The sequence below is a fragment of the Pelecanus crispus genome, chromosome 2 (assembly GCF_030463565.1).
Source record: "Pelecanus crispus isolate bPelCri1 chromosome 2, bPelCri1.pri, whole genome shotgun sequence".
NCBI lineage: Eukaryota > Metazoa > Chordata > Aves > Pelecaniformes > Pelecanidae > Pelecanus > Pelecanus crispus.
This window is the reverse complement of record NC_134644.1, coordinates 168793192-168815751: the sequence shown is the minus strand read 5'-3', so window position 1 is coordinate 168815751 and position 22560 is coordinate 168793192.

The window sequence follows — 22560 nt, the reverse complement described above, 5'->3', positions numbered from 1 at the left end:
AAGAAAATAAAAAAAATCCAGAAATCAAAATTAATGCATTGATTGAAAAGACAAGTCTCTTTTTAAGCTCATTATTGTTTTTTTTAAGTGATGTGTGAGAGTAACAACAGAGAGAAGTTTGTTTCTTTTAAAATAAACTCTGTACTTGCCCCTAGGGAGTCATTCCAGCCACTCTCCTGTGAGGGCACAGGGGGAGAATACAGGCTTTGTCATTTCTTTGTGGTATTTCCAAAAAGTGAAAAACATCCCAAACTTCCCAGAACTGCCTCACCTCTTTGGACCTTTTCTGCTAGTGGGCATGCCCTGAGCCATAGTAAAGCCCTGGGTGATGGGGATGGACTGCAGCATCCATGAACTAGGCTGAGGTGTGCTGGCACAGCCTCCTTCCACTTGTTGGAGAAAGGAGGGAAGCAACTGAGCTGAGAAACAGCCAAGACTTGCTTCTTTCCTTCCTTCTTGCTTCCTTCCCTCTGTCCTTCCCATCCTCCCTTCCTCTTGTAATCCCTTCCTCCCTTCCTTCCACTTTTTCCTCCCCTCCACACATTATTCCATGCCTTCTTACTCCACTTGTTTTTCCTACATGGGAGGAAAGGGCAGAGTAACACCAGAGAACACTCCAGATTTGGGAAGAGACAAAGAGACACCTCTAGCTTAGGGTGTATCATAAAATTAAATTGTAGAGAGAAAGTCCAACTATGGGATATCACTGAATGTGTTTGGCTGTGAACATCTTCTTCCCTTATAAATATGCTTTTTGTTTTGTTTTGTTTTGTTTTCAAAGTTGTGAAATCAAATCATGCCTTCCAGGAAGTGCATTGATTTTCCATCACCACTGAAAAAACTTCTTCAACAGACAGCTGAAAAACTGGAGTTTATGTTGACAAATCACAATCAAATGAGAGCCTTTAGCTATTTCCTCTACCCCACTGAAACACCATTGTGAAGGAACACGTGCTGTATAACAAATTCTCTTAAAAAGCCCAATGTTGATGTTAACTCATTCAAGGAGTTTGATCTGGAAGGGCCTCAGGTTACTTTATAACCTCAGCAAATTTCATTTTCCTAGACTTTTGTTTCAATAGGTTCTGATGTAAACCAGCAAATTCCATAAAACAGTTACATTATAATTAAATTATATGCTTTCCATGGCTAATTAACTGAACAATTGTCCTCATACCCAATCTCAAGATTTATCTCTTCTTCTTGACATAAAAGATTTATAAAATTATTCCAAGGCTTCTTTTCTGATTTTGTTCTTGCGCAACCTAGCTTTGGTAGGCATTTTAATACCTGCATATCTTAGGTACCAGTGATTAGTATGAATCTTCATGAATAGTCAGCCAACGTACTTCCTGGTATTGATGCTATGAATAGTTTCTTTACTTGAAGCAGAATTTGTGAGGTATAGATACTATGGGATGTATATAATTAGGTGCCTACAGCAGATTCAGTGATCAAGTGAGGAGCCCAGGCTTCCCCATGGAAAACAGCAGAGTCCCTTGGGAGGTCCCTGAAAACATCTTTCTTAGGATATCATTGATATACAGTGTTCCTTTGGGCACTAACTTAAAGTACATGAATCTCTCTCAAAATTTGCCCCTACCAGGAAACATTGTAAGCGTTTTTTGTTGCATATCACTAAATCATTTAAAGTTAAGGGTTTCATTGAAGTTGGATCTAGTTATACCAGCTCTAAATTTGATTGATGGGGAAGAACCCAAATAAACCTAAACAACAGGTACCAAAGTCACCCACGGACCAGCAGAATTGCCCATGAAATTGACTGAAGCCACAAAGGGAACAATGAATGTACCTCTGTAAAATTCCCAGTGCAATGAACAAAATGAAAAATTGCATTAAAAAACAGAGCCACATTTTACAAATCAGTAAGAATGTTCCCTGAGACAGTAGCCAGATGACACTGGTATTTCTTGGCTTTGCTTTTGTTTTAGCAAATGAAGTTCTGACTACCCTGATCAATCCAGAAGATCAGGAAGCTTTTTTTGGCAAGTGAACAAAAGCATACACAATGGATTTAGCAAGCTGATCCTTCATTCTGGGCAGATGCCGGTTGTTTCATGTGAAAGCAAGAGGTAAAAAAGCAGGACAGAGAGTGGAAAGCAACCTGAGCTGTGCAGCCACCAATTGATTCCTGAATAGCTGTAATGGGGCTAACAGGACCACATGAGTAAATGCCTCATTAACTGAGCTGAGTTTTATATTTCAGCATGCAGGCCAGACCCCTAGTGGGTGTAAATCAGCATAAACTGGCTGTGGATGTGGCACACTAATTTGTCAGATCCGACATTCTTTGGTGAACACTAACCCTTTCTTCCTTCCCATTCTTGCAAATAAGAAAGCAGTTTTGTGGAAAACTGACATTTCACTTCCACTCTGTGCAGAGAAATAAATCTAGCGCTTTATCTTACTTGTGTTCATGTACAGCTTCCCCTCCCACCTGCTGTCCTTGTTGAACAAGAACTTACAGGTCTAAGGCCTTGGGGCATGGGTGTCATGATTAGCAATGTGGGCCTTAAAGCTAAGGTACTTTGACAGTTGTTCCATTTCCTAGCATTTATTTCAGCAGTAAATTGAAATACCTTAAGGAATAAATACTAACCTCAGACAATAGACTGTGATCCCAAATCAAATTCTGGAACTGAATTACCCTTGAAAATTATTTCAAATCTTTTTTCTTCCTTCACTTACCTGTCAAGACCCAACATAAGCCCTCAGTTTTTATTGCTGCTAAATTTTTCCTTGCTGTTAAATACAGATTGAATTTTCATCAAGACAAGTTATTTTTGAGGGAGAAAGGAAAACGGCAAAAGTCTGAGATTCTAAACTGATTACTGGTCTTCTGATACAAAGAATATGACAGCCCAACGTGCTTTACCAGAGGGGAAGCCCACAGAGCACAGTATGTAGAAGCATGAGGGTATCCATTTCTTTTAGATTGTTCCTCAGTACGTTTGCTGATGTGTCATGCAGTTCTTAGAACTAGGGTAGGTGGATAAGTGATCTGAGAGTCATGGAATTAGGACTTAAGGTAGGACTGCAGTTGTAAAATAACAATATGATCCACAAAGCTTCTAACTGTTGTCTGGACTCCAAGGAAGTTCAGGTTTCCAGTGACATAAGTTTTGTGTATATGTACAGAAATATGAAAAAACTTAAGTTGGAAAGACCGTCTGGAGGTTCCACCTGCTCTGTGCATATATAAATTTGAAGTTAGATCAGGTTGTTCAGGTCTGGGAAAAGTTGAGTTTTGAATGTCTCCAAGAACAGAGTCTCCACAGCCTCTCTGGGCAGCCTGTTCTGTGGATAACCACTCCCATTGTAAAGGGTTTTTCCTTATGTCTCACAGAAATTTCCCTTTCACATCTTTGACAGTTGCCTCTTGTCCTTTCATTGCATAGTTTTGAGCAGAGTCTGGCTCCATTAGGTTGTTGAAGACAGCCATTAGATGCCTTCAGAGCCTTTGCTTCTCCAACCTAAACTAACTCAACCTTTCCTGGTAACTTTTTGCTCCAAACCCTAACCATATTAAGAGATCCTTGCTGCACTTGCTCCAGTTTGGTAACATGTCCCTTCTGTTGGGAACTGATAAATCAGACACTGTGCCCTATGTCTCCCAAGCGCGAGGTCCTGCATTTGGTCTTGTTGAGCTCCATGAGTCTTCTGTCAGCCCATCTCTCTAGCTTGTTGAGAGCCCTCTGAACAGTGGCCCTGCCCTCCAGGGTAATGACGGCTTCCCCCAGCTTGGTGTGAACCCCAGACTTGCTGTGAGTTCTGGCTGTACAGCTTGTTAATGGAGAGGTCAAAATCTACCAGCCCAGAAACAGCTCAGATTCTACCACCTAAGCTAAAGCAGGATCTGGAAGCAGGATGCATCACCTCTAAGCAGTTTGATCTGGTGGCTCTTGGAGAAAGTGTAAAGAAAGTTCAGCTGCTGATAAAATACAGCAACATTTACTGTTTATTCTAAAGTGCAAACAGATAACTTATTTTTGGAAGATGCACCTAAAACAAACCCTTATGCCTGAATAACTTCAAACACGCAGCTTTTCCTCATTGCAACATATTCCCTAACATGGAGCCTATTATGATCAAAGGGGAGGTTAAGTTCCTGTTGAATTTGCTTCACTTTAGAGAAAAGAACTCAGGACTGATCAGGTCAAAGAATGGAGAGAAAAAGTGAGAAAGAATTTCTTCCCGGTTAGTCCTCTGGGAGAAAAGCTGTGTGGGTTCCTAGGGCTGCTCTCATATTTTGCACTAGAAATGAAGCTTCATGTCTTGTCCTTGATTCCAGAAGGGAGGAATTGCATTCCTCACTCCTTATGTTTCCAGTTATCCTTTCAGGTCTCAGACTCAGTGAGAAGTAAATCACAGATGTCACTTGTTTTTCAAGGAACAGAGACCCACACAGTGTCTTACTTTGGAAAGCAGAAGCCTAAGTGCTCTTCATAAAGCAAACTGGGAGAGAAACAGTCCAATTAATCTCCTACTGATATACCCTGAACATCTTTATAGATCATATTGGGGAAACTCCAAGAACCTGGAGTGGCTGCAGTGGGCCAGATTTTGCATGCCAAAACCTGGGATCAACCAGGTAACAAAACAATTAGTTATAGATTAATAGAATAATAGAAAATGGAAGACAAAGGCATCATGGGGCATCAAACTTGACACATGTCACCCATTTGAGTTTAAAAATGTGGGAATAGGTAGGAAGGCTGTCTTGAGAGTAAATATTTCATGGGGAATGATCAGGAACAGTGGAAAGTAGATGACTGTTTAAATTCAGTTAGACAGGCATATTTTATTTTGGTTTATGGAAAGCCCAGCATCTAAGTCACATTTAAAAATGTGTCTGTCATCAAATGCCAATACCAAATAGCTGAGGAGTGACACAGGCTTTTACTCATTCCTTAATTATTAATAGTCTTGTTTTGTAGAAATCAGACCTTAGGAAAAGCTGTCAACTCATGCACAGAATGGCAATTTAGTGGCAACTCGCCTCCCCATCAGGCAGTGGTTCCCAGATTTACTCCACAGATTGGGCAAGAATTTCCCTGGAGCCAGAAAACAGTTGCAAAGCAGAAGAGTTATTGCTGCTTAGAGTGGTATCTTGCCTCTTGGTGCAGCTGAGACTCCTACGGTGCTGAAACTGTATTAACTATTGGGATTTTGTTTGCTATCGTGCCACTTCCCACCAGGTCCCTGCAGTTGTAGAGCAAGCATCTCCAACCTGATTCCAGTTGTCCTGATTGCTAGGGAGTTGTCAAATCTGGTAGACTAATAGAGGTGATGTTGTCACAACTCCATGCCCCAAGTCCAGCCAGCAGCGAGGCTGAGTGTGTGTTATCAGTAGGCACATGCCCGAACAGACATATACCATACACACATGCACGCAGGTAGCCACATATATCAACACAGGCAAAAGTCCTCAGCAAACACATAAGCCTAAACAGCACCAAAGGCCTCGTCTCATTCTCTCTGACTGATCAGGATGAAAGTCCTTTAGTGGAAAAAATATATATATGTATATACAATGTGGATCCCTGCAGTAATTGACCTCAGATGCTCAGTCTGCCCAGTAGCTGGCCCTGCATCTCAAGTCCTCAGAGTTGCCAACACTGGCAGATAAGATCCCCACTCCAGTTAATGGTACACAGACCCACTTGCACACACCAACACAGACACACTGTGGATCCCTGCAGTAATACTTGTTCTACACCTAGTCTACTCAGAGGCTAGTCCTTGGACCCTCATGGGCTTCCAGATACCTCTCACGCAGAGAGACACACACATGCACAAGGGTCCCTCCATTGATCCCATGACCTTATGGACTCCTCCGTAGCTGGCTTGGACTTCCTGGCCCCTCCAATAGCCAGCTCAAAGACAGAGGCCTCTCTTGTACCCTGCCCAGACCATTGCCATTTCAGTGCTCTTCCCTTGTATCCCATAATGGGTCCCATATCCCAGGCAGTGGCCTCCCTTGGTCTGTGAGGTGACCCGGAGAGCTGCTCCATTGTCCCACTGGGTGGGTGCCTCTCCCAGCCCATGGGGCTGAGGTTTTCTTGGGACAGTCCTGGAAGAAGCTGGGGCAGGGGCTCATGTCTAAGACTGGGGCTCCTGAGCCTGCCTTTATATCTCTGGGCTCCTCTGTGCCTGCAGAGATGAGCCTTTAATCACATAATCTGTCACTGATCTTTATAACTGATCTCTCTGTTACCTCTGGGTAAATTCTGAACACTGCCAGAGATGGGGAAACCCTGACCCTATCTTGAGCCTCTCCTTTAATGACATTTTCCCTCTTTGTTCTAGTTCTTTTCTTACATTTCTGTTTAGAAAGATGTAGACCATCATGACTGTTTCATTTACAATTCTTCTGTGAACCCATGATTAGAGAAAAATTGAGAAAGTGAGGAAAAAAACCCCACAAAACCCCACCAACCCAGCTAAAAGCTTTTTAAACATCCTGATGGTAGCAGAAGTTTATTAGGTTTTTTAGTGCATGATAAAACTGTATGTATGCTTATTTATCCTTATCAGTGAGAGTCACAAGTAAGCATCACCAGCAGAAAGAACTATTGTTACTCCACTGTTACTCTTCTTCCCCACTTTCATGTGTTATTCCTGTTTTGTCTTCAAGAAAATAGCAGTAGACTTTAATAACAACAGTATCAAAACCTTTAGACAATCTCTGCTAATTTATGACTAATGATTAAGGCACTTTATGTGCTCTGTACTACCATGAAATACACTAAGGGGGAAAAAAGAAAGAAAGAAAAAAAAAGTAGTTCCAATAAATAAAAGGAATGGGTTATTGAGAAGCTAACTTCTTCCCCAAAAAAGTAAATATTACTATGTGGAATAATTTTTAAAAACTGTTAAATATTTTCTCTCCCTTTATTTTTTGCCTTACAAAATCACTCTCCAGCTAAACAAAAAGCAAATGAAGGGCATTGTTAAAATGAAACCCTTACTCAATACTCTACATGTTTCAAAGCCTGAATGTTTTTCTTTCTCCTTCCCTTTTCTTATCTCCCTTTGACACACACATTCGCCTTTCTCTTTTTTTGTAACTTTAATGGAAGAAGTAACAGATATTTAAGGTCCCCCATAACTCAGCAAGATTCAGTGCCTGTATTTGAATTCCTCATATCTTTTGTAACTGGCTCCTTCTTAACAGTGATATGGTCAGGGTGCCAGCTTTGCCTGACCGGCCTGTGCATCCCAGCAAGACTGAAACCAACAATTACACTTGGGGGAGAGCGGGGGGAAGGGGAGAACCAAAAAGGCTCCACTAAAGCAAATTATACCAAGTGAGTCCTACTGATTTCAAGTTTGGAGTACACAGTTGTTATACAGGCAAAAACATGAGCTGTGAACAATTCCAAGAGAAACAATGTGACAGACTTTCAAAAGCAGTCAAAACCAATTAGTCAGTGTGTCGCAGACTGGCACAGAAGTAGATTTACATGACACTGAGACCCAGAGGAAGGCTAACATCTTTGAAATAAGACCAGAGATCACAATGTTGCTGGACGATTTCCTTATGAGTTCTGAATGCAACAATTTTTAACGCCTTGTACCAACCCTGTTACGGGAGGGATATTACCAGGAACACTACTACATTGTGAACAATAATTTGTATAGGGTCTTCATTAACTAACGACTGCAACTACTGTCTAAAGTATATTTGTGTAAGCACCCAATCTGATACCCTTCCCTTTGCATTGACCTGCCCACTAGGATACAACTTAGGATGCAGGCTGCTTCTTTCAAGTATCCATTTCCATTGCCAACTGTGACAAATCTGCTGTCTTTCTCAAGCCAACTTCATCATTTTCATTTCCAGAGCTCTCTAAATGGAATTCTGCAGCCCGGAATTAGGGTGTGTTTGTGGCTGGATGTTAACTACTTATTTTTAGCTGTTACTGCAGAAAAATGAATTAAGTGCTTAGAGTTTGGTTCATCTTGCACAATGTGCATAGCCAAACTAAGTATCTCAGCTCCTTTTATAGTCAGTGGAGAGAAACAGTTCCTTCTTGCTGCAATACAGCCTAGACTAAAGTAGGTGGTTAAAAATAGGGCAGAAAAATCACTCCCTGAAATCTTTATCACTCTATTGGATACAATGAGAAACTAGGGTGATTAGCTTAGCTGTAGATGTCTAATTTAAAATGAAGTTAATTGAAGCTCATCTCCATCTTCTGGCCAAAAAAAAGCCTTGTTCTGGCTTTTCTGAATGCTGCCAAAACTGTAGTTCTCTTCTGTAGTAGCCTCTAGCTCAAAGCACAGGACTGCAGACAGACATAGCTGAGCTGGCTCAGACTCTGACACCATTACAGCCACAGTCACTGATCTGTCTCTCCTGACATTTGGAATGGGTTAGTACAGGTAGGGGTCATTTCTCTTTTCTGGTAAGGAAGGGAGTTTTGGAATGATGTGAATCCCTGCTGGAATGTAGCATAAATATCAGAAAGTGGCAGAAAGTTGACCTTATGTGAAGAGACAAGTACACAAAACCTGCCACAATTAATCATCTGCTTCCTAACCAGCTTTGGTCAACCTGAGAAGCCTAGGGCTGTTGTTGCCCTAATTCTGTACAAGAAGTAGATCTATATTCCTATTTGCATGCAAACTGGTCTTTCAAATCACTGTACTTTTTGCGTAGATGAGAAAAGGGAACCCATCTAATGGTTTATTGATCCAGTCTCAAATGGCAGGGCAAATGATCTTTCATAGCAAAGCCTGTGAACTATCTTATTTCTCCCTGGATTAGCACTTTTCTTTTTCCTTGGATTTAAAAATCAAATTTACAAATACAGTCTTTACTAACTTTAGTGTTAAAAAAAGCCACAGTTCATTTTTTTTCTTTTTTTTTTTTTTTTTTTAATTAACATTCCCACAGACTGCCATGGCCAAAATGCTTGTATAGGTGTCATCATTTTCATTCCTTCATGATTATATATATATGATTATATATCACTGTGATAGCAAACTGAATTGAGTCAAGTATAGTATGCAGTTAGATGACTATGCAGGCCCTTATTCTTGACAACCATTATTTAGTTCACAGTTCACTGTGCTACTCAGTCCTTGAGCCAGTCTGCAGCTGCTGCTTTGTCTTACTTTCCTCTCCTGCCCAAGGGAATTCTGCAGTTGTTCAAGGAGAACAGCCTTCTCTTACCTTGGCGCATCATTGCTGCCTCTTTCTGACTGAGTTCAAATGCACTGTTGCAGCCAATCAGGTATAAATTCATTGTATCCTGGATTTGTTCTATTAGGTGTGCCTGTTTCCTCTTCTGCTTCCTTCAGGTTACCCTGTTGGAACTATATCAGCATTTCTATGGTATCTGATAACACCACACTTTATTCCACTAAAACTAGTCCTTAACATAAGGGCAGAATATTACTGTATCTCATCTCTGGTCACTTGCACCAGGGACTGAAGTAGCTTCTGGTGGAACTTTTTCTGCCAGTCTGATGGGTGTTCTAATCCTACGTGGTATTGTTCAATGGCACTGCACTTTAGCTTAATCCTATGTTGACTCCCTGATCACTTCATAAACCTGCACAAGACCTTACTATGTTTCAAAGGAGACATATACACACTATCAACTTGGCTTGCTCTGCATTTCACTGTGTGGTCAACTTCCCCTCATTATCCAAACCTCATGCACACTAGTTCTCTCCCTGGTTGGAGCCTGAAGCAAAGTGGTTATCTCAAAGGAAAAGCTCTGTCACTGATGATAGGATACTTCACTACAGGCTGCACTTCAGACAAATGCAGGTTGACTCCTTCTGCATTATGTATCCTACAACATTAAGAGAACAGGCTTTGTGCCCTTATACAAAGGACAATGCAACCACTGAAATACCATTGTGACTTCCAAAGGTAAGCAATATGCAACCTTAACTACATGCTTTAAAAGAAACACTTTCTTAAGCTGCAGTAAAGCCATCTCCTTAGGTGGAAAAATAAATGCACACACACAGAGACTGTGTCCCAGGAATGCTACAGGGTTCCCAGAGGACACTAAGACTAAATGCTATGTAACGTAGGCTCACAAGTCAGCCCCAGAGAGGACTATCTCTGAACAGCATGGAAGTGAACTAGTTTATGCTGTTTAGCCTGGGGTGGCAAGTTCTTTTCCTACCGTGGTCCCCAAAGGTAGATGCTACTGCTCTATAAAAAACACCATGAGTTTTCACACCACTTTCAGTTGTAAGCTCATTTTTTTCCTGAGGATGGGTATATTTACAATGTCTTGATTTGTGTTTAATATGGAAAATCCAGTGAAACTTATATGAAATTTTCAAAGTTTTCATTCACAGCAATTAACTCAAGGCATTTAACCTGCATTATCACATTAGTCAAACAAACTTAAAACAAATGTAATACTATTTTGAATGACTGCTGTAACATATATTCTGTCATCTCACTGCTAGTATAAAGAACTTCTAATCACTTTTCTCTCTGCTCATCCATCAGAATTACAGTAATTCTCTAAAGAGTGGAGAAATAAAAATAACCAATCTAGACTGTATTTCTGACAAACTTACACTGATTTTAAAATACCTTTTTCTCAAATTCCAATGTATGCTTTATTCAGAATATGAGCACTTTTATTCCTAGATCCATTTCTGACAAAACAAAGGAACAAGAAAAAACCCACTGGTTTTTTGCTAATGGACTAATTGATTTCAGGCAATTAGTTGGAGATACTAACAGAACTAGTTAATTAGCTAACTGTTCAATATTTCCTATAAACTGTTCCTTAGAATCCTGGAAAAGCTTTGATTTGCATCTCTGGATGTGTTTATCATAGTTTTGTTAACAATGCAGTTTTCTATGGAAAAAATGTTGAAGAAAGGACAAGGCAGGTTCCATCAATAACGTCTTAATTTCTTTCAGTATATGTTTTTGCCTAGACCTCTACCAGCTCATGGGACTCTAATTAAGCTTGATATTTCTAGAATTACTTAAGTAGATCCCCTGTCCTCTGTTTCTCTCTTTCCAGCTTAGTCTTTTTATTACTACTATGAAACACACCGATAATCCGTATAAGTAACACTTCTAAAGAACAGCTTAAATCCATTGAACAATTTGCCTGCTTAAAGTTAATCAAATGCTTATGTATTCTTCTGGACTGAGAATATGCTGCTTAATATCAAGCAAGATCAAATCATCTGCGGATCCACAACCAAGCTTTCTTTGTGTGGACCTATACAACTTTGATGATTCTATCGCTCCCCACACTTCAAACAAAAGCAGATAATGATCAAACTCCTTACACTTCCCCCCTCCCCGGGCCCCCTTCTCTGACCTTGTTCAGGATTGGATTAGCTCTTCAAATACCTTTGTCCCTTGTTAGTCCAAGGAACAGGTAGCTGATGTATTATAAGTTTAAGACTTCCTGGATTACAGACTGAACAACATAAACTGAGTTAACGTGAGAGGGATCTGAAGGACCCCGTTCATTTTTAGAAACACCTTCAGTGTAAGAGCCTGGAACACTGTGATGTGGCACCCTTGGGATACACAGTTAACAACTCACCTCAATATGTCTCTCAGAGGAACATATACGAGCATTTACAATTTCTCTAACACAGTGGTGGTAATTTCAATTCCTTATCCAAAGAGACTGCTTCTATTTATATATAAAAGAAAATAATATGTTATCAGGTCAACTGTAAGGTAATTGGTTTGACCACATCAGGGAGTAAAATGGAAGATTCTTTTAATAAAGGCAGATCATATCAGATGAGCACCTCTTGTGCTTAGAAAGTTTATGATTTTCCAGACAAAGAATGAAAAGCATTTGCTACAGTGCCATAGTGGCAAATATTAATCAAGCTATGAAAGATAGACTGCAGACAATAACTGATACACAAAGACGTAGTAGAGCTCTGAGTGAATTGTGCTGAAAGAAACATTATTGAATTTGAAGTCCTCTAATATCTCTGGTAGAGACAAAACATTGGTGTTCTCTGCAAACATAAAAAGGAAGGTAAACATGACAGACAAAAATATAAAAAGACCATCTCCTGCACCAGAATAAAATTTCTAAATATGCTCAAATTGGAACTGAGAGAAACGGTTTTTAACTTGCAGAACATCTTGACTCTGAAGCTTTCCAAAAGTTATAGCATAAAAACAAACAATATTTTTATTTAATGTGTCGTTTGATAAGCTTTAGAAAATAATTTTATGGTGCAACTGTTTGTAGTAGTAGGATGTTGGTCTTTTAGACACAGGAGTTTCCACAGACTTGTGGAAATTTGTGGGTGAAGGGTTTTGGCCCTGTTTATGATTGTAAATATAATTATTTGGATGAACTTGTCTTGAAACTACGGAGTGCTAGTTAGAAATGTGAGCGTTCTGTAATTCGCTTCCCAGTGGAACAGAATGGTTAATATTTGCAGTGATACTTCTCTTGTAAAAAAAATATTTCTTTCTTTTTTTTCCTTTCTTTTTTTCCTTTTTTTTTTAAATGCAGCAATATTTTGTTGCGTTCTCTCAGGGCAGAAAATATAATTGTAGCACAGAAAATAATCGGTACATTACTCATGTTAGCCCTTTGGGACTGCTTTTCCTTCTCTTTTAAACGTTACTCTTTAGCTAGGTTGCTTTTGAAACCAAAACAAAATAAAAAAGGAACCGTCTGCATTTTAAAAGTAGACTGCTGAGACGGAAGCTCATGTAACAGCTGATAGAGAAGGGACTTGCTAGGTCTATAAGCAAAATAATGTATAATATAAGCTTATTGACAATATTTTCTTTAAATTAAAGTGGAATATAAAGAAAGTCATTATGCTTATTCTCTTTAGGAACACTACACTACATTTACATTTAAAAGTAAAACACTATTTCTCCTTCACTTTCAACATTGGCACTAATTTGTTAAGCGTGCTAGATGGTTAAATTAGGATCTGCTAGAAGAGCATCATGTCAGGGCATAAATAATCCAGGAGATTTCTGGAGACCACAGAGAATTTTTAGCTGCAGGTGCTGGAGACACAGCCCAAGGGTCGCAGCCTGCTGGACCTGCCACTCATGAATAAAAAAGAAGTGGTCAATGATCAATAGCAGACTTGTCTACGGTGTCCATGAGGTGGTGGAGTTTAAGATCCTAACATAAATGAAGCAGCACGGTAGCAGAAATATGACCCAGGACTTCAGTAAAGCAGGCTTGTTCAGGAAACTATGGTCCATGTGCATTAGCAGACTGCTTTGAAGGGCATAAAGCTCAGTAGAGCTCATTGGTCTTTAAGGACATCTTCCTCAAAACACAAGGTCTGTCCTTTGCAATGTGCAGTTAAGTTGAACTGGCATGGTCGAAAGCCAGACTGGCTGAGAAGGGAGCTCCTGAGTTACCACAAATGCAAAAGCTACCCAGGAGGGGCACAGAGACATTGCCCAAGCATCCAGGCTTAAAGTTAGCAAAACTCAGCTGCAGTTGAAATAGTGACAGATGTGAAGAACAAGAACAGTTTCCACAGGAATATCAGCAGAAGGAGAATAGAGGTAGGGACCTAACGGTAAAGGATACCTGAGATAATAAATACTTCCTGCTTAGTTGTCTGGGCACAGGCTAAGCCAATTCAACATAGACCTGGAAAGGATGGGGGGAGCAATAGAAAGGAGAGAACCCCCTGTTGCTTAATCATTCAAAACCTAATCAATGGAAATTACAGTGAGTTAAATGGGATGCTTCTAAGACTGTCAAAGAACAAAGATAGCATCATTGTCCCTAGTATGAAACCCATCAGGATCAATCAGGAAAGGAAACTCCCACAAAAGCCATACAAACTAAAGTGGTTATTGCCTAGAAGGTTACAGGACTTTCTATGGAATATAGGGGCAATTTTGGGACTGTGCAAAGCTTATTATTGTGAGTGTTAAGGAATTGTGGGAAGATGTGAAACCTACTGCAGAAAGATTAGGAAAAGGACCAAAGATGGGGAAAAGGAGGGTTTAAGCTGGTTCAGGGAGGCACAAGCTTGTGAAAACAGAAGACCAAGAGAAAGGTGGCTGTGTGTGAGCAGGTTGCTGGCCAGTAGTCTTGCTGAGCCTTGTGCCTTATCATGTCAGTCTAGCCTGTATTCTCATTAAATTTTTATTGTAACTATCTTCCATGTACATGGACTTTCTACTTTGAGTATGTTTGTGTGAAGTCTATGCAAATTCAAACAGGACTAGCCAACAAGCAGCACAAAACGTCTGGAGGCCAGTAGCTGGAGAAGACCAGGTTCAGAGCTGAGTACTGGCCAGAGTGGGTATCCAAGACCAGCTTCTGGAGAGACCTTCTTGATGTATGCATATTCCAATAACAACCTCCAATCCTGATTGGATGAAGTGAAAGAGCAGGACTGAGCCCTCGCTGCTGATGTTTCTGCAGGTGCTGGCCATGGTTAGATGGGTGTCAATAAAGGCACTATTCTCTCTCCGCATTGGTCTGTGAGTGTACATGTGCTCATTGGCAATATGTGCTCAGTCTCGATACTGCCTGCATCTGAATCCACAGCATCTTCACATATATTGAGCCAGGGCAGGACCACTCTTCCCTCCCTCCCTCTGCTGCTGAGTCCTGAAGCACACCTAGTAAAGCTAACTCTTACATCTTCTTTGCCTTAGTTTTTCTGATAACCCCCAGGGTCTGTGAGCCTTCTGGGAAAACCAAACGGAGTGAGGAACGACCCATGGAAGGAGAAAACCTAGCAAGAGATGATTCAAAAAAACTGGAATTGCAGAGAGCTATAGGAAGAGATGACATGGAAGTACAGCCAGGTTAACTAAGGGACTTGTTCACTGGAAAAAATGTCACAGTCATCTTCAAGAAGGGCAGTGAGGAGACTGGTGAACTAAAGGCTGGTCAGCTCAGTCTCAGTCCCTGGAAAGAATATGGAACAAATCCTCCTAGAAGTCATGTCCAGAGACATGAAGAACAAGGTGCCTGGGAATTGCCAGAGTGGATTTAGCAAAAATGACATGTTTAGGCATGTTTAGGCTGGAGAAGAGAAGGCTCAGGGGGCATCTAATGGCTGTTTTCTACTAGCTAGTGAGGTGTTATAAAAGGAGTTGAAGCCAGCCTGTGCTCAGATAAGGATGTTTAAGCATAAAACCAGGTTGCCCAGAACAGGCTGTGGTGAATATTTTGAATATACTTTGTGATCCTCAACAATCAAGTTGTTAAGATCCTATAGTGTCTTGATCTCACCTCAGAGCTGACCTTAGTTTGAGCAAGGATTGAATTAAAATTTCAGGACATCCCCTAAAACCTACATTTTTATGGTTATATGATCACACTAGATTGGACAGAACGTTTACTTCCCCCAGAACCCTAACTCTGTACAGTACCAAACGCTAAAGAAAAATGCAGAAAACCCTGTTGTGGCCTTCATGATTCATCTGCTGTCTATATGAAGTCTCACCCCAATTTCTAGTATTTCATTTAGTTTAACAAATGAATATGGCATTCAAAATCTCTCCCTGAGTTTCTGCTATAATTGTGTTAACTAACCTCACCTTGGAGGATCTTTGTGTGACCACTCTGAATGATGCAGGCTAGAGTCTTGTTATGCTGTACATAGGTCAAATTTAAACTGTGACTGTGGCAGAAAAACGTATTATCTGCTCACCATTTATCTCTTGCTTTGGGAGAGAATAAACACTTACTGATCTCTACTGTTTTGCACATCCTGAATAATGTTGCTATTAGAGTATGGACATCTCAGAGGCAAAGTTATGCCTGCCCAGGAGTGATCTGGGAGCAGCTGTGCAAAGCCTCCTACTCTTAATCCACTGCCTACTGCAGTATAGCCCATTTACAAAGGAAATGCTCTCCTGACTGCACACGGTAGTGCCGATGTGCATGGCAAGCATCATCTTCCCAGAAAGATTTTACACTGCAAGAAATCTCATGAGGAAAAAGGGCTTGTTAGACTAAATAGAAAATGATTACTTTTCCACTCAGTGTTTCTGGGTTTGGTATGCCCCAAAGGCTGCTACCACATACCCATCAAACAGCTGATTGAAAGAATAGATCAGTTTGCTCAGCAGCTGGCTCTTACGGAGGTTGGACAGGGGAATGTCCACAGGGAGCATGCCTTGCCATGAGGCTTCAAAGTACAAGTGCATTTAGATCTAATATGTGGCTTTATTATTGAAAACTATAGATAATGTACTGAACCTCTATCACAAAAACCCCAAAGTTTAATTTAAACAAGATTAATGAGATCTTAGTTGTCACTTTAGGGGAGTTTGGATCCTTGTGTGATTTCTCAAGTCCCTGTGCTGCTCAGGTCCTATGTTGATTTCTGATGCTCTTGGTTCAGGATTTTCTTTCATTTTCTTCTTTGCCTTCTACACCCATAATGTACTTTTTACAGTCTTACAGGTGCTATGCAGAGCTAGTTTCTTCCATCAAGATATTTTATCGCATGCATCATGGTTGGTTGACTCTCACTTCACATTTCCTTTCACTTGTGATTTCCAAACCATGTCAATCTAATTTATGTTATCACTGTGTTAGGTTAAATATAAATAACACATTCTGTGTTACAAGGTCAGTATTTTCTCAGTTCCTTTCCTGGCAACACTCTGCCCAGGTTGTTTTGGGGCTGACAGCACTATCTGAATCCCATTGGCTATGTAATACACTTTGCAATTTATGTTGTGGAAGATTGTAGGAATTTCTGTCTTCAGGCTGGACTATAGGTTTGAATGAAGAATGATACACACAAATGAGTTATCTAGAGATTGTCAACCTACAAATTTCCGATTCTAGCATGTTCTGAACTCAAGTAGAGGACATAGTCCTCATCACATCTAAAATACCCTTTGAAAGACTGGGCTTTCAGAAGGATAGAATAAGAGAATATATTGCTCCCAGAATCCACTTAGGATTTACGTACACTTAACAAACAGCTCTAATATGGCAGTTACTTCTTGAAACCTTTAAGATTCAAATGAATCAAGCAAAGTCAGCTGAGTGAAGATACATATTGTTCTGCATGACACAGAGCTGAAATATATTTTTTTTAATCTTCTTTGACAGAGATGTCTGGTTCTGGGCCAGTGGAGCCTTCATTGACTTCCAGAAGAGTTACACATAAAAAGGGTTAGCAGGATTAGGCCACAAAGGCACAGCTTTTCAGAGGTATTGTTTCTGTCAAAAAAACCAAATGGAGAGGCTTAGAAGTGCAAGCAACAGGTGAGAATACTACACATTTTCTTCACCTGCGCAAACCTGCTATCTCTCTTAATGATCTTAAACTTAATCTCTTAAACTGAGATGTGCTATGAAATCTTGCAAGGATTTTACTCAATTTGCAATTTGAAAAATTTTGAAGCTTCATGTATTACAAGACAAAGGGAGGAGAGCGTCAAAGGAGATATAAATTCATCTTAAGTGAGATGTGCTATGAAATCTTGCAAGGATTTTACTCAATTTGCAATTTGAAAAATTTTGAAACTTCATGTATTAGAAGACAAAGGGAAAGGAAGGAGAACGTTAAAGGACATATAAATTCATCTTAAGTTACATTCTGACCTTGAATAAAAAGACATGTTTTGTGTAAACACGGGAAGCAAGGTGACACACAGCGAGAATAGCCAGTTTAAAGTGATTGCAATTAAATAGGCTACCTTGGAAATCAGTCTGGTACATGTGACCCTTTTGTAAAAAATTTTGGTAAGAGATTTTTATAGTCATCATCCTGACTTGTTTTATAGGTAGAGGAGGATAACTTCAATTAAAAGAATCCTGGGGAGTTGAAAATTAATTACTAAATGAAACTGAAGTGGGTTATTATCTTTAGTAAGTATATCAGCATATGAAGAATACTGATCAAACACTTTCCAGAATGCAAAAAAGGAATCTTCCCTTCCCTTCCCTTCCCTTCCCTTCCCTTCCCTTCCCTTCCCTTCCCTTCCCTTCCCTTCCCTTCCCTTCCCTTCCCTTCCCTTCCCTTCCCTTCCCTTTCTTCCTGCATTTTGCACATTGAGAACACAAATTTGTACAAAGTAAAGAGTTCAAGGTGAAAGCTACAAGACAAAGAGATAAGAGTAATCTCTGGGTCCTTCAACATTTTTGCATTTCATTTCTTCTGACCCTGATGTTTTTCAATAGGAGGAAGCTCAGCTATGGGTCACAGAGAGTTCAAAGCTATTTAAATTGCTTCTGTAAAGCACAAAAGATAAATGTATCAAAACACTACAGAATAAAACAAGAAAGTGTTTCACATTTACATAGCTATAGTAAGTGCTCTGTGATTTGTGACCTATCAGTTGCAGAGTATTACCAGTGCTGGAGGTTCCTGGTCAAAGTTCCTTGATCAGACATAGTTTGTATTTCTGTCCTATACATAAGTGGGCCTGTAGTAGTGATCAAAGCCAAATGCATCAAACATGAATTTGTTCCCAAAAGCTTTCAGTGAGGTAATAAATGTCACTCATTACATGCATCATGGAAACTGAGGAGCAAAGAGATTAGGGACCTGGTGAAGAGAATTATGAAGTTGTGTTTGTTAAAAATTTATTATGTTAAAAATAATTCTTGTCACACAATGGATGAGACCAGTAAAAATTTAAAATTTGTGTGAGAAAAATCAACTATTTAATGCCAAAAGAACAAAACAGAGCAATTGCACTCTTGGAACATTAAATGTTCATCTTCATCTATTCATCTTTTGCTATTCTACTGGAGAATTTAATTTGACTCAGTCTTTTCTGTGAAACCATTTATTCAGCAATATTAAGGCATTCTTTTTTTCACTGAATGTAGCCAATGAATGTGTTGATATTTCCAGTTATCACTTTTCTTCGAATCAACAGATTCTGTAAAATAAAGTAATATCTATTACCCTTGCAGCATGCCCTGAAACAAAAAGATATATCAGAATATCAGTAGTGGAAATGGAAAGTCTATGCATCAGAAACACATCTAAACATAAAAGTAAATATCAATAAATAATTCAAATTGTCTTAATATTTTTTTCACTGAATTTTCTGATGTGATTCAAGACAACTCCAGTTACAGACTTGAGGTTTGAACACACAATTTTTAAACATGAAGTTGCCTCTCCTCTCATTTGCATAATGTAAAGAGATGTGCTCATGTTCTCCTAAAATGTTTACCAGTTTTTCATAGCACATAGATATTGTCTTCAGGAGATGATGATCAAAGCTTCCGTGTTTGAATTTGATTATGAACCCAAAATACAGACCTAATTTCCCTGAGTTTTTGGTAGTATTAGCAGAAATTTCAATGAATTATGGTTCTCATGGCAACTGTAGCTAATATGATGTAATTTTACGGTCAAGAGCTTGCAAAAATAGTTTTGATTTCACTGTTATTATGTAGTGGCTGAAGCAGCATGAATTCAGCCATGCATCCTAATGGGTCAATCAAAAGCCCTCTTGACATTGCTGGAGCCAGGATTTCACCTAATGTCTTTAAGATGTGAGTAAAAATGTCATATGGGTAAAAGGAGATATATACATTTCTGCTATGGCAATTTAAAAGGTCTTTATAAGAAGTATATGATAAGCCTTCATTAAGTGAACTCTAAATACTTGAAATAATACCTAATTTTAGAAAGAAGTACATGTGAGAAGACAACAGTGTAGTTACTGCAGATCTGCTTTCCCATAAATCACTGAAGTAGCAACCTGTTTGTTCTTTTTTTTTTAAATAAACACCATGTCTCATGAGCATAAATAATTACAAAACAGTCGCAGGCTTTATTAGCTTGTTCACATATATGAAAGATTATAGTCTGAAAGTAAATTAATTGCCTTGCTTAAAAATTAAATAAATACATTCTAAAATAAAAACACATATTGAGCTTATTTCATGTAAGAGCTTGTATATAAACAAGATGTTTTAAATAATGGATGGTTCTAATAAGCAAACATTCACTCACAAGAAAAAAATTTACAAATTAGTGAAGAGCATGGAATTATAAAGTGTGAAGTTTAAATGGTGTGGATGCTTCTAGCAAAAAATTGTAGTCTGGCTTGAATGAAAAGAAGCAGGATCTGTCTCTAGTTCTGACAACTGCAATGCAAATGAAGAAAAAAATTTTTGCAGTTCCATTTTTTCTTTCTTCTTTTTTTCTCCTTGCCTATGTAGATTATTACATCTTAATAACAAGATCTCTTTCTTACACTATCTACTGAACTATTCTCAGGTGGCACCTTTAGATGATACTGTAATACTAAATGATATTAATGACTTCAAAAATTTCAAGAATTTAAATACAACTACAAAAATAACTGTGCAGAAACACATACAGTTCCTCTTTGCTCAATGTGTTGTGCATTTGTTCAGACAAAAATAAATCTGATTTCCTTTTACGTTAAAGTACTGACACAACTGAAAGGAAGAAGGAAGGTCTTTTTTCAGACATTCAGTGAAAGGACAAGAGGCAATGGGCACACACTGAAATACAGGAAATTCCATTTAAACAGAAGAAAAAACAGTTTCTACTGTGAGTAGGGTAAGACACTGGAACATGCTGCCCAGAGAGGCTGTGGAGTCTCCATCCTTAGGGACATTCCATCTCCAACTAGATACGGACCTGGGCAACCTGCTTTAGCTAGCCCTGCCTTAAACAGGGAATGGCACTAGATGATCTCCAGAGGTGCCTTCACCCTTCAGCCATTCTCTGATTGCGTGATTCTGTGTTTTTTATCTTAAAATTTTATCTAAATTTTCATTATTTGATTTCCTTTAAGTTACAGTTTAATGCACTCTAAGCTGGACATCAAAACTTTCTGAAGACCACCCTTGAAGTCTACAGATTTCAGGTACATAGAGTGAATTATATCTTTGGCTGATCTCTTCTATGGTTATTTATCTTGACATCTTATTCATGTTACAATAAGCGTATGGTCTTACATCTAATTTCTTATCTGAATGTAGCTGAATTCAGCTGCTAGCAAAAGGAACTTGTGATGCCTTTGTCTTCAGGAATAAAAAGCCCTCCAAACATCTGACAGCTTCATCTGAGTTCCACTTGAAGGTCTTTCACTAAGACGACTGCAGCACTTCATACATTTCTTTACAAGGTCTTGTATGTAACCATTTTGTCTATTATGCTATTATTCTGTCAGTACATCAATGCATTTTCATAAACCTATTAAGCTGTATTTTAAAAACCAGTGTTCTGGAAACTTCTCCCAACTTAAGACACCTACTCAGACACTATCATGTATTAAAAATCATTTAAATGACTGTATATGTGATTTTTGTGTTTGTCTCTCTTATGCTTTGCATGAGCTCATTTGTGATTTTTCTTTAAACACAAACACTTTCATTGTTAATTTGTTTGTTTAAATTTGTAGAACAGGAAACCGAAGTGATTAAAGAACTTTTCCAAAGATAAAGATCATAAGTTGGGAAAAATTACCCAGATTTCCTCATGTATTATTTGAGCCTTACTCTCAATTTAGAAGCAGGAAATTCAGAGGCAAAGGCCAAGAAGACTACTCAGAAAATGGTCATATCATCACTCTATTCAGAACTGAGTTCAAGTCTGGCCCAGAGCCTATCACCTATGAATTTTATTCATGTTAGGAATTAGGAATTAACAAACTTCATCAGTTAGCATAAATTAGGCCCATCTGACAGGAGTGTTAGGATGTGAACTTTAGCTAACCCTACAGGAAGGGGAATTAAATTTGTTATAAGAACAGAGGAGATCCTTGAGCGTAAACAACTTGTCAATCACTGTGAAAGTTGCAAAGGCAAAGGAGAGGAGCAAATTGTGAGCATCAGTGATGGTGACAGTCTGTTTTAGATGCCAAGTGAATTTGAATGAGCTGAATAAGAATTGGGCATTTTCTATCCAGTTCTATAACTGACTACATCCAAAGTCATTTGGGGAGGAATCTCGGGGGACCCCATGACCCTACTTTTACCACTACTGCTACTAAGGCTACACAGAGCATGGCCACACTACACTTACCCACCTGAATTCTCCCCTGGGTTGTGTCATCTCTACCACAGAACAGGGAAGTTATGTAATTTGTAAAATTGCATATGTCTGTGATTAAATTGTTTCTGAGTCCATTTAGTCTCAGCACTGTCATTTGATCTGAAAGTGTTACACAAAGTCACCTTCTGATAAATTATGATTCTCTGGTGAACTTGGCTTATACTTCTCTGATGAACATAGCTTATCTTCTTCCCCCTCTCCCCACCCCACTCCCCCCACCCCCCAGGATAGCATTATCTTACTTTTGTGACCTTTATGGCAGCAAAACCCATTTATTCAAGCAAGTTGTCATCCTAAGTTTACAAGTATAATGGATTTACCTGAGAATTTGTTCTACAGACACCCTAAAGACCATGTCTTTACTGCAGACATTATGGCTATAAGTTAGTGTACAAAGATCTGACCCACCAAACCACCTAGCTGGAGAACAAGAAATAATCTAAACACTGTAGGTTTTAATTCAGAAGGGACTCCAGAACCTATGGGTTAAGTTGTGCAAGATTTGGGATTGTTTACTTTCCTAACTCTATCCCAAATGGA